This window comes from Cydia pomonella, chromosome 24 (assembly GCF_033807575.1).
Source record: "Cydia pomonella isolate Wapato2018A chromosome 24, ilCydPomo1, whole genome shotgun sequence".
Classification (NCBI taxonomy): domain Eukaryota; kingdom Metazoa; phylum Arthropoda; class Insecta; order Lepidoptera; family Tortricidae; genus Cydia; species Cydia pomonella.
This window is the reverse complement of record NC_084726.1, coordinates 8,972,095-8,984,649: the sequence shown is the minus strand read 5'-3', so window position 1 is coordinate 8,984,649 and position 12,555 is coordinate 8,972,095. Positions and strand designations below refer to the sequence as shown.

Sequence of the window (12,555 nt, the reverse complement as noted above, 5' to 3'; positions counted from 1 at the left end):
TGCAAACTTCCTGATAGCATGTCAATCTTTCCTTTTGTTTCCATCATCTATACGATTGCTTTTGTTTCCTGTGGGCCAATTCCGTTTTATTATTTTTATAAGGTTTTGATGTTATTTTGGGGGGTAGTCATGCACCATCTCGTGGCTACCGGATCAACTTTGTTTGACCTAAGCACTGCGAAAACTGGCGTCTATTCCACAGACAAGAGCCATGCTCTTAAATGATGGTGATGATGATGATGTTATTGGATACGACCTTGAGGAACCTCATCAGACGCACACATATCGCTCGCATTTACATGCACCAATAACCACTGCGGGTATATTTTACAAAATAGGTAAAAACTGTAATAATCAATCCCATCTAAAACATTTTCATGTAATATTTTGGCAAGACTAAACCCTAAGGCTCGCACTGTCAAGCTTCTAACTTTACAAGCCCTAGCTTCACAAAATCTACACCTGAGTCTTAGCTTGGCTGTTTCGTTACTACAAGAAGTATTGTATAATAAAGAAATGCGTGCGTCTCATGACGCGGGCAAGGACAGCATCCGCTCGCCTTACATTTCATTACAGTGTCAAAATCTACGTGTTGGCTTCGGCTTCGTGCAGCCTCTCAAAGCTCCTGAACACCATTAACCTGTGATGGGAAAGAAATATAAAAACAAAGAAGTCCCAACGCAATGGTTGGATTTTTATAAAATGTATCTAAGAACCACCGATTAAAAAACCTGTTTTCAAATAAAATAAATAAAGAAATATTATAGGAACATTCTTACACAAATTGACTAAATCCCACGGTCAGCCAAGAATGCTAGTGTTGTGGACACTCAGAAAACATCCATGACTCAGGAATAAATATATGCTCGTCACACAAATAAATGCCCTTACCGGGATTCGAATCCACGACCATCGGCTTCATAAGCAGGGTCACTAACCACTAAGCCAGACAGGTCGTCAATAAAAAAAAGCGCATCCTAATCGATTTACCTGTTTAAGAACTACGGTGCAACAGACAGACACACAGCGGCCAAACTTATAACACTGATATTTTTAAGCACAGTTGAAAACTTACGAGTACTACCATCTTTTTTTTTATTCCCAAATTTGGCAATTATTTGACAATAATAAACAAATACCCCAGGGGTATACCCTGAGACAACTTCAAATTGCATTTCTTGACGAGCAATGAGTGTGAACCTCTAAAGTGGCACAACTTTTTGTTCTAACTGACAGGCCGATTAAATGGGGACCGTTTAAAATTATATTGGCAACTGACGCATTTCTGTCTATTGGGTTATGTAGGTCCCAAGGGCCTGACACTCTTTGATAGAGAAAGATAGTCTTATTGCGATTCCTATAAGAGGAAAGAGAAAATAGTGCAATGCTTTGTCTTTATCACCGACCGGGTTTTTTTTCATGGTCGGGTTATGGCAGCTTAGGAAGGAGGCTGATGGCGATATACAGAAATTTATAAGAGTGAAAGAGACAAAATCCCGCAAGATGCCATACATTAAACTGTCAATCATATTGTCAAGAGTGCTAGTAAACAATGTGGTTTTCTTATTGTAGAAGTTTTATAAAGTGAATGATTGTCTTTATTAAGTATTTAATGGAGGTGTAAGATGTTTTTACGTACAATTAACATGGTGGGGTGTTCAGTGGTTGCCTACAAAAGCAATAGCTTGCGAAAATAAGCGGGGTGTAACATTTCATGCGTAAGTACAAGTTTTTCGTATTTTGATCATGTATTTCTTTCTCAAATCTCACAGGAACCAAGTTACTGAGTTACATCATTAGTTGGATTATGAAAAACTTCATAAAATAGGAGATATCAGTAAATTATTGCTAAAAATAAAACAGAAAGTTTGGTTATGTAAAACCAGTCAAATTCAGTAGTATTTTATTTAGGGTTGCAAACAAATAGAAAAAAAAGTCCCCTGCAATTACCCCATATTTCGGGAGTTTCAAGCTATTTGATATTTCCAGCTTTCCGACGGAGGATGAAATTGTTAAAGAATGGATTGCGGGAACTGGAAAATCAAATTGGATGCCTCACAAATACTCGCGTATTTGTTCCAAACATTTTGAACAACATTGTGTCCGCAAACTGGGCAAACGAACTTTCATCGAAAAGTTTTCTTTTCCAACCTTGTTCATACACGTAAGTTGGCTGTTATTAAATAAGTAATAGTAACTAGTGGGAATAACCCGTTACACTATACACTATATTAGAGTTGGTACATCTTAACATAGGTCTCACAGTGTTTTGAAGTATTTATTTGGGTTCTTGAACTCTAACAAATTATTGGGGGTAATTCAGTAATCACCCCCAATAATTTATTAGAGTTAATTCCCAGTGGAATTAAAAATCCTACCTATTACCAGTGGGAATTTTATTTCCCAGTAGTTACCAGTGGTAAAAGGTGGGAATAAAGTTAGTGTAACTACCTGTGGTAAAAGGTGGACAAAAGTTCCTAGTAGTTACCACTAGTAACAACTTGGTGGTAACTAGTAGGAATAACCCGTTGTACTATTAAGACCACAGACTTAAATTTTTAAATTATTTCTTTGGAGGCTTGGTACATGGGATTACGGATTATATGAGTATAAAACTCTAAAATAATGTAATTATTAAAATTGATTAATACTACCCCGCAGGAGAGGAGAGAGAAAATTCTTTTCTTCATCATGTCATGGAAATCGTCCATTCGTGCACGTCGTCGTCGTGGCAGTCTCAACAGCATTCTGAAGCTATTATTGAACTTCATATAATTGATCCACAGGTTACAAGTGTATGTGTAAATAAAGTTTTCTTGACCCCCACAGTATGTACAACGCGCAACACGTAAGATTTTTTATTTAAACATAAATATTCGGTTTTAAGTAACAGTTTTTTAATGTAAGCGCTGGTGGCCTAGCGGTAAGAGCGTGCGACTTGCAATCCGGAGGTCGCGGGTTCAAACCCCGGCTCGTACCAATGAGTTTTTTGGAACTTATGTACGAAATATCATTTGATATTTACCAGTCGCTTTTCGGTGAAGGAAAACATCGTGAGGAAACCGGACTAATCCCAACAAGGCCTAGTTTACCCTCTGGGTTGGAAGGGCAGATGGCAGTCGCTTTCGTAAAAATTAGTGCCTACGCCAAATCTTGGGATTAGTTGTCAAGCGGACCCCAGGCTCCCATGAGCCGTGGCAAAAATGCCGGGACAACGCGAGGAAGAAAAAAAATAATAATAATAAACAGTTTTAATGTAAATGACCATGTTAGCTTAAAATCATATACTGCGTATCTAATGAGGTGTCGCTCAAGCACATCGTCAAGAACCTTCGCTGCAATAGGGTTGTTTCCATTTTGAAATGCTTGTATTATATAATATATATATATTTACCAAATTATGGCCTAATATTCAATTTATTTGTGTTGTTCTCAAGGAAAAGGTACCGCATTGTCGCTTATCATAAGAACGCTCTTACAGGTTGTACGTATAGAGAGCAAGCAAATTGTATCCTTATGGTAAGCGACTATGTGGTACCTTTTACTTGAGAACGACACATTTAATTATTATTTCTAGTAAGTAGAGTTATAATAATATAAGTTTTGAATAAAGAAATTCCCTCTTTTGATAGTTTATCCTTTTTATTCCAACAATCACCTAATCTTATATCAACTCAAAACTTCATATAGGTAAGTAAGGCTTATTTACAAGTTACTACAAAAACAAATAAACCGACTACTAGTTGCGATTATGTTCGCGATTTCTCTTGCGATACTTCGCAAGTTAGGGAGTCAAAATGGCGACTCACTCATTACGTAATTTAAGTACTTGTTGCATCGTTTTCCTATTACATTTTAGGGTAATATTATGATGTCATGATGACGTCATATATGTCTTTCTCTTACCCCTGGTCGCTCGACTTCTTGTCTAGTTATATTGTATGTCTATGGTAGGTCCCCTTTTTTTTTTTTTTTTTTAATTTATTTAGGAGACAAACAGTCACATATTAATATATATAAGCTTAAGTAATAACAAACAGACCTTTAGTTCCATTGAAAATAAAAGTATACATAGTAAATTACAGATCGAAACAGGGAAGGTGTTAGGCATCTTCTTGTCTGTCACGCGTACAGGGACTTCAAAACATCGGTAGGTAATTAATAAATGCATGACATAGTACAGAATTTAAAGTGGTATACAAAATATTAAAAATACATGTATCGCATAGTTGTTATGCGTGCAAATAATATATAGTTACTAGGTACTTAAAAGAAAACGTACTTACAATATTTATAAAGAAAAGAGTGAACTTCGCAGAATGCTACTGTATTTACAAAATGATAATGAAAAAATATCTAAATTTGATTTTTTATTTATGTATGTATTTTGTTTTCCTTTCTTGATCCTGTTTAGAAGTTTTAGATTTACTCAAACCAATCAAGCATTCTACAAGGACCGGATCAAGGGACCTGCAACCGAAGTTCTGCATCCCACAAACCTTGACGCTGGCAAAATTGTCCCATTGGACATATGCCATAAGAACTAAAAACTGAACTGAATTGACAGGCGGATACCGTCCGGCGCACTGATTGGTACTCGCGATAAAGGTCGTATCAAAATATTATATAAACATATCTAGTTGCTAAAACAGAATCGGTCTACTGGTAATACAACAATCTGGAAGTTATAACGTCGTTTGAAGTCTACTGATAAAAGTAAACAGGAAAATAAATAAATAAAACACAATCATCAAAAATACACCGGTAAGTATATAGTATAATCATTGAATTAGTAGGAAACAAATCAATAGTAGTGTTATGTGACTGCTACATAATTAATGAAATTATCTTAAGTTTCATTTTCTCCTCTATGATATCATCTATTTCAATTTATACTCGTAATCATGGACCTAACTTTTATTAAAAGAAAAAAGATAGGTATATAAGTGTATCTTTATACTCATGCAAGCCTGTGGGTCAATTATACGCAAAGAGCGTACAGCGATCTTCGCGTCCGATACAATAACGCGTTCCGGGTGCTGATTGGGGCTGCCGCGACACTGTAGCGCGTCTGGCATGTTTGCCAAAGTCAGGACAGACGGCTTTGCGGCCGTCATGAGGAAAAGGTGTACCTCGCTCATGTCCCTTCTGCGCGGCAGTCCCAATCGCATCTTGAGCGTGTTTGCTAAACCGCTGGGACAACCCTATGTTAGCCCCGGTGGACGTCCATGCATGTTGTCATACACTGCTGACCGTATGTTGTGCTTATTATGTTATTTATTTATTTTATTTTACTTTTTAGTCGTAAATTGTAATGCTAGTTAAGTACATCAAATAATAATGACATTACATTTAATTCAACAAACAATTATAAATATTTTATTCATTATAAAAACACAATATAAATTAAAACTACAATATTTACTAAATTAATTCTAAAATAAAACTAAAATAAATCTAAAAATGGGCCCCTGCGGCATAGTAGATTGTATGGGCTCTGTCTGAAATAAATGTTTTTTATTATTTTTTTTATATAAGTAGGTTGCGTTAAGGAGACCGTCGATTTAATTAAGCCACTTGGGCCCAGAACAAAATGGAGTTTATTGGATTGAAACGAAACGTCTTATTAATCGTCATAATTTTTAGATTACGATGGTAAAGACAGAATCACGGAATAAAAAGGGAATATTGAGAAAAACCTGCACTAAAAATATGAATAAGTATGTATAGAAACTGTTAATCACAAAGTATTCATAGGTACTAAAATAAGCGCGGCTTTTCCGTAAAATAAGTGTTCATTTTCAGGAAAAAATGACAAAATCTAGCGTGTGTCATGATTTTGCAATCTTGTTGCTAAAAATATTAGACGAATTAATGTTTTATACACGGCAACATTTTATTAGCGTTATTTAAGTCGCATTAAATGGGAATTGGGAAACTTGAATTATAATACTGGCAATACTGACGAGCTGGTGAATGGAGGGGATAGGTTGGAGCTCGAGGAAACCTTGGTTGGGCTCTGGCATTCACGGACAGCCGACGAAGGAACCACCATACGTGTAAAAAATCTGTAATCATTTTTAGGGTTCCGTAGTCAACTAGGAACCCTTTATGGTTTCGCGATGTCCGTCTGTCTTGTCTGTCTGTCTGGTCTGTCCGAGGCTTTGCTCCGTGGTCCGTTTAGTGCTAGAAAGCTTGAAATTTGGCATGGATATATAAATCAATAAGCCGACAAAGTCGTATAACAAAATCTAAAAATTTAATTTTTTTAGGGTACCTCCCCTACACGTAAAGTGGGGGTGAAATTTTTTTTTCGCTTCAACCCTAGAAGTGTGGGGTATCGTTGAAAAGGTCTTTCAAAACTAATAGGGGTTTCAAGAAAACATTTTTTGATAAAGTAAAAAATATATTTGGAGATAATCGCTTCCGAAAGAAAAAAAAAAATGTGTCCCCCCCCCTCTAACTTTTTTAACATAGGTCCAAAAAAATATGAAAAAAAATCGTGAAGTAGAGCTAAGAAAGACATTAAAATGAAAACTATAGCGAACATGATCAGTTTTAAGCTGTTTTTGAGTTTATCGCAAAAAGTTTTCCCTTCATAGTAAAACGACTTACTTTAATTAGGTATTAATTATGAAAATTTGCCTATTTGTTTAAACTCGGGTGAAAGGTACCGTTTCATCCCTTGGTTAACAATTTACTATATTTTAAGCTCCAGTTTTAGCCTTATTGTGACGGAAGAGTAACTACGGAACCCTACACTGAGCGTGGCCTGACATGCTCTTGGCCGGTTTTATTATTTCATATAATACAAGGTAATATTTGATCTTGTTTGTAGTTCATTATTTCCTAATGAAAGTGAAACATATGTTGACTTTCATTAGGAAATAATGAACTACTCTGAGCATTTGTAACACTTTCATTTCACTACATATGACAATGATAAGGTTGGCGTTGCTTGCAGATATTAGACAGATTGAGAAAATATTATAATATTAATCATACTCTGACTGCAAAAGTCAAGTAAATATTTTTCTAACTGCGTATTTTAGGCATTTGATAGTCGTTTGTAATTTAAACGTAGGTGCAACAAAATATACAATAAATGAGACTGTGATATTTTCAATATGTATGCCAGCTATGGCAGACAGTGGCAGTAAGTATGAAACTAGAATACATACTTGGCTACCCTCTATAAATTTTAGTACAAAGAGATTAATATAAATAAATATGTATAGGACATTATTACACAAATTGACTATAGTCCGACAGTAAGCTCAATAAGGGCTTGTTTTGAGGGCACTTAGACAACGATATATATAATATATAAATATTTATAAATACTTAAATACATAGAAAACACCCATGACTCAGGAACAAAATATCCATGCTCTTCACACGAATAAATGCCCTTACCAGGATTTGAAATTTAACTTAGATATATAACTCCTTAATGAACAAAAAATCTAACGGTGTAGGAGTTCAGCCTTATTTTTATCAATGCTATACAAAAAATTACGACGGCAAATCTTTGTAAATAAGTATTTAATTACGAAAATAAACAACATAATGTCTTTTTATTATGTATTCTTAATTCCGGTATAATTTATACCTAATATTACGTCTATTTCCGTAATAAATTGCGTATGTATTATATATAATAGTCTGTATACTATAAGTATATACGATTGGGCCCAAAATAGACGATGTCCTTTCAACTTAGAAAGTTTTTTCAGACAATATTATCAGACAAAATAATTTATTAATGTGAACAAATTTGCTAGTTACAGAGAAAGTACGAAGTAACTAAAAAGTTTGGGAATAATTAAGTAAAATAAATATTTAAGTTACTTACTAACAAGTTTCGGCCAAGTACCTAACTATTGAAAATTTTAATACTGTTTAAAATATAATTTCATAAGCAACAGGCAATTTCGAATTATTTTAACTTACGAGTATACTGGTTTTAATTGAACATAGCGTTAGCGGAGGTCACCGTTATATTTAACTCGGGCATTTTGCTTTCGTATGTCCGCATGTTCCCCTCTACAGGTCGCAATTCTTAACCGATTCTCGTGAAATTTTGTGACCAGATTCTAGGATTTAATACAATACAATACAAATCCTCTTTATTGCACAACCTCTGAAAATAATGTACATGGAAACACATAAAAAACATGAAGATAGAGGTAAACAACAGGCGGCCTTATCGCTACAGAGCGATCTCTTCCAGACAACCTTTAGGTAGTGGAGAACTGAAACTTAAATTAACTAATTAGGAGGTGCAAAAAAACTAAATAGCAAACTAAAATACCCTTAATATTTAAGTCTACAACAGTAAGACAATACATATACATACACACTACTTACATAATTATATACCTACATATATACATATACAGGGTGATTCATGAGACGTGAGCTGGACTAAGCCTACACAATCAGTAAATGTTAATGAATCGTTCACCATCATATTTAAGTAAAACAATCACGCTTTTTATCTGTTATTTAACTTTTTCTTAAGGACAAATTTGATTATCTACAATCATGGACACCCTACAACACTTAATTAACAAAGATAAAACCTCTTTAACCGTTATGACAGCACTTTGATTATGAAAAAAAAAAATGTCACACTTGAGTGAGATACGATTTTATAAAAGTAACCAGACTCCGATGACATTCAATTTGTCACTTATTATGGATAAAACAAAGAGGGTGACCATAAATATCGTAAATAAAATAAAACTCTTTTTTTTGAACAGTAAAAATTAAATTAACGTTAATCTCACAAATACTGGTACGAAACAGTTGCTGATAATTTACCGAATATGCAGGCTTGATCCTGCTCACGTCTCCTGAATCATCCTGTATACAATACTATATAATTCTTGCCAAAAGTGATAAACAGTAACGGGGACAGAAACACTAAGGAAGGGACAGATAATAGTCTTTAAGATGGGATTTGAAAACAGATCCTATCCAATCCTAACCTAATTAATCCTAGAATATGTTTTTTTTTTATCCAGGTTTTGAATTTCTTTCAAAATGCGGGATTAGTATTGAGGACTTAAACGAAAAAACGTCTATGGCGCTTAAGACTATAGTGTGAGTGTACTGTGATAAGGACGCAGCAAACTGAATATTTTTCACTATTACATTTCCTAATCTTAACGCGAGCTCACCGCACTGAGCCATGAGAATTTAATTGAAGTGGCAATGTGTACGATTAAATTTTGCTGCTTAAGAGGGCCTGACTGGAATGCCCTAGTAAGGTCGCCCCTGGCTGAAAATGAAATATTATAATGCACGGTTATTTGTATGATTATTATATATAATTTTATTGAATATTGTGCCTAATGCTTACCGTTTGCAAAAATAAATCAGTTTTTATTTATTTATTTTGCAAAAATACATAATTGATTGATTTGCTCTTTGGATATTATATACAGTGTGTAAATCCTATGCGGGCAATAAATTAAACCGGACATATAATTTATCCGTACAATCATTAAATAAGAAGTTTTTTAAAGTAATTATGTCCCCGTTAATATACACAGTTTTTTTTTCCGTTAATTTCAAGTGCACCCTTGAACTTAAATTAAGTAACTTTCTCAAAGACCTCAAAGATGGTTGGCAGTCCTGCCTCGCACAGCTAAACTGTGGTATGACCGATAAGACCTTCAAACCTTCAAGAAAAGAGCGTACTCCCATCATAAAAGCCCGCAACGCACTTACAACCCCTCTGGTGTTGCAGGTGTCCAGGGGCGGCGGTAATCGCTTACCATCAGGTGATCCGTCTGCTCGTTTGCCTCCTCTACCATAAAAAAAGACACCGCTATTCTAATTAACTCCATTTCGGAGATAATCAATAATTCATTTTTATCTTATAAGGCCCTTACGAGCGTATACACTTACCTTAGGTCCTGTTTACATATTGATTAGAGTTTAGTAAACGTAAGTACTATCTCGGACGATTGATGTTTGAAATGTCTTTTATATGTCATAGTTTTCAATTGTTTGGTTGAATTAAATGTAATTCCCTTTTACAACAACGCTATATGCAACATTTAAATTACTATTCATAAAAATAAAAATAAATATATTTTTTTAAATTAAACTAAAACTAAAAACGTACTTACGTTTAAGGAAACTAAATGGCATAGTTAATGCATAAGGCATGGGTAAGTACCCATACCCCGGAGTTAACGGAATTCAATAAAACACGATGTATATTTATTTTTAATTTACAAAGCAGCAAAGAGACATAACATCTGGCATATCTATCTCTTAGCAAATTTATCTCTGGTGTTGTGGGGACACCCTGCATTGGCTGCAGTAATTGTTTACATTAGGTCATTCGTCTGCTCGTTTGCCGCTGTGCCACCTATCCCTATCTACCTATATCGTAAAAAAGACAGACATAGATGGGCCATTTTTTTATCAGATTTGGATAAAAATTGGTAGATTTGAATCCTCATTCTGGTCGGAATAAATAGGAAAATTTGGGACAAAAATAGAAATTACCACAGAGTTACGAAAATTCGTAACTCAGTGGAAGATTTTGTAGGAAACACGTTGAAATTGCGCTTAAATATTGCACACAAGAAGGAATCTATCTAGATATCCACCTCTATTTATCAAAATCTGAGATTAAAAAAACGACAAGAAAATAACAAATAGCCAAGACAGACAATATTAGGCAATTTCGTATAAAATATTTTTTCCTATTGCTAAATGTGGGTACAAAAATAAATAACAACAGCCGCAAATTCGTACATGATTGATGTTAAAAGCATGGATCAGTATGATTGACGGGGCTATCTGGAAGTTCGCACATGCGTAGTGTTTAAGGTTGCATTCCGGTTGTGAAAGCATTGCTGTAAAAACTTACTGTCTGTATCTTTAGTTTCTGGTGGTTATGATTATGACATTTATTGGTTCACTTTCTTTTAAAAAATGGCTTCAGTCCAATGGGACTATTTCGCCAATATTAAAGTATTGGGTCTACGTAGCATGTACGGCTAAATTGTAAATTGAGCTAATTGTGACGTTATCTATGAAGCCTGGATCTTTTGTCAAGGCCGCTTACGCCACACTGCGAAGCGCAGCGTTGTACTCGTATTTGTATAGGAGCATCGTTGATAATGGCGTAAGCGCCATCGACAATAAAGTCCCTTTCAATAAATAACGTCACAATTATACGAACGAACAAATAAATCAGTCAAAACCGCTTTTTTATCACTTTTAAGGCAATTTACTAAAACAGTAATCGACTTATAATGAAACGAATAACTAATTAATGTATAATTAATTCGACGTTTAATTAATTATTGATAAAGGAACTCCATATTTATACTGTTTTTATTAGTATTGAATGCTAACCAAATGTTGGTGGTAACTACTGGGAAAAAAATCCCACCTTTTACCAGTGGTAACTACTGGAAAAAAAAATCCCAGTAGTTACCACCAAATCAAGTTGGTGGTAACTAGTGGGAAAGTAGGTTTTTAAAAGGTGGGAAAAAATTCGCAGTAGTTACCACTGGTAACAACTTGGTGGTAACTAGTGGGAATAACCCGCTTACGCTGAGTGAGGGTGACGGAAGAACACGAATATATGTTCTTTTATCTACGTATTTGCAAACCTCTTTGATGTATTGTTATTGGAACTGTAAATAACGGACATATGACATTTTATTTATTTATTTAAACTTTATTGCCCAAAAGAATAACTTAATTTGCAATAGGCGAACTTAATGCCATTGACTCTGTTCATTCTAAAAATAATTAAATAACATGGAACAATAACTCAGTTAATTTTATTGTAAAAACGATTATAATATTTAAAATTACATACCATCAATTTTGTACGTCATAGTTTTATAGAAATCAAATTTAAGTAAGTTTAACTTGTACGTTGATGTTACGGCATAATAAATAATTACGTGATTTACGTGTATCATCTTTTTGATAAATTGATTGACGGAGTTAAACGTGTCAATCAAGACAGCAATGCAGCAATGTTGAAATTGACGCTTCTGCAACGCAGTAATAGAAATATAACCTTTACGATACCTACAATCGATCGGTCTCAATTTTATTGGGCTGATAGATTTATTTTCAAGTTATATTATTACACAGAATTTTGCCAGAATCAATTCTACTTTGTTATGATTGTTTTCTCATTTTCAATTATAGAACTTCTAGGTACGAAATATCATTTGACGTTTACGTATCGCTGCTCGGCGAAGGAATCATCGATACCTATAGGAGAGATCCAATGACATCAAGTTTTTTAAAATCGGGAGACTAAAGTCGGAAGTACCAATATGTTCAGTATTGGTACTTCAAGTTCGAAAGCTTTCTAAAGTTAGTAAACTATTTTTGAGTCCGAAAAGATGTCTTGAATACTTTTTCTAGTAGCATGCAAAATAATGATAATACAATACAAATATTTTAACTTCTTTAAATGAAATGTATAATCCAGAAAGAATCGTTTTGGGTTGAATATGGATGTCAGACTTAGACTCTCATTTCTTACTTTTGTATAGATTT

General features: G+C 34.4%; 1 long non-coding RNA gene across 1 annotated transcript; it reads left to right on the top strand.

The window, feature by feature from the left end:
• The first annotated feature begins 1,306 nt into the window (after positions 1-1,306).
• LOC133531135 (uncharacterized) lies at positions 1,307-2,896 on the top strand. Its single transcript, XR_009801469.1, has 2 exons — positions 1,307-2,164; positions 2,662-2,896. It is a non-coding gene; the product is annotated as an uncharacterized LOC133531135 (long non-coding RNA).
• Positions 2,897-12,555: the final 9,659 nt, after the last annotated feature.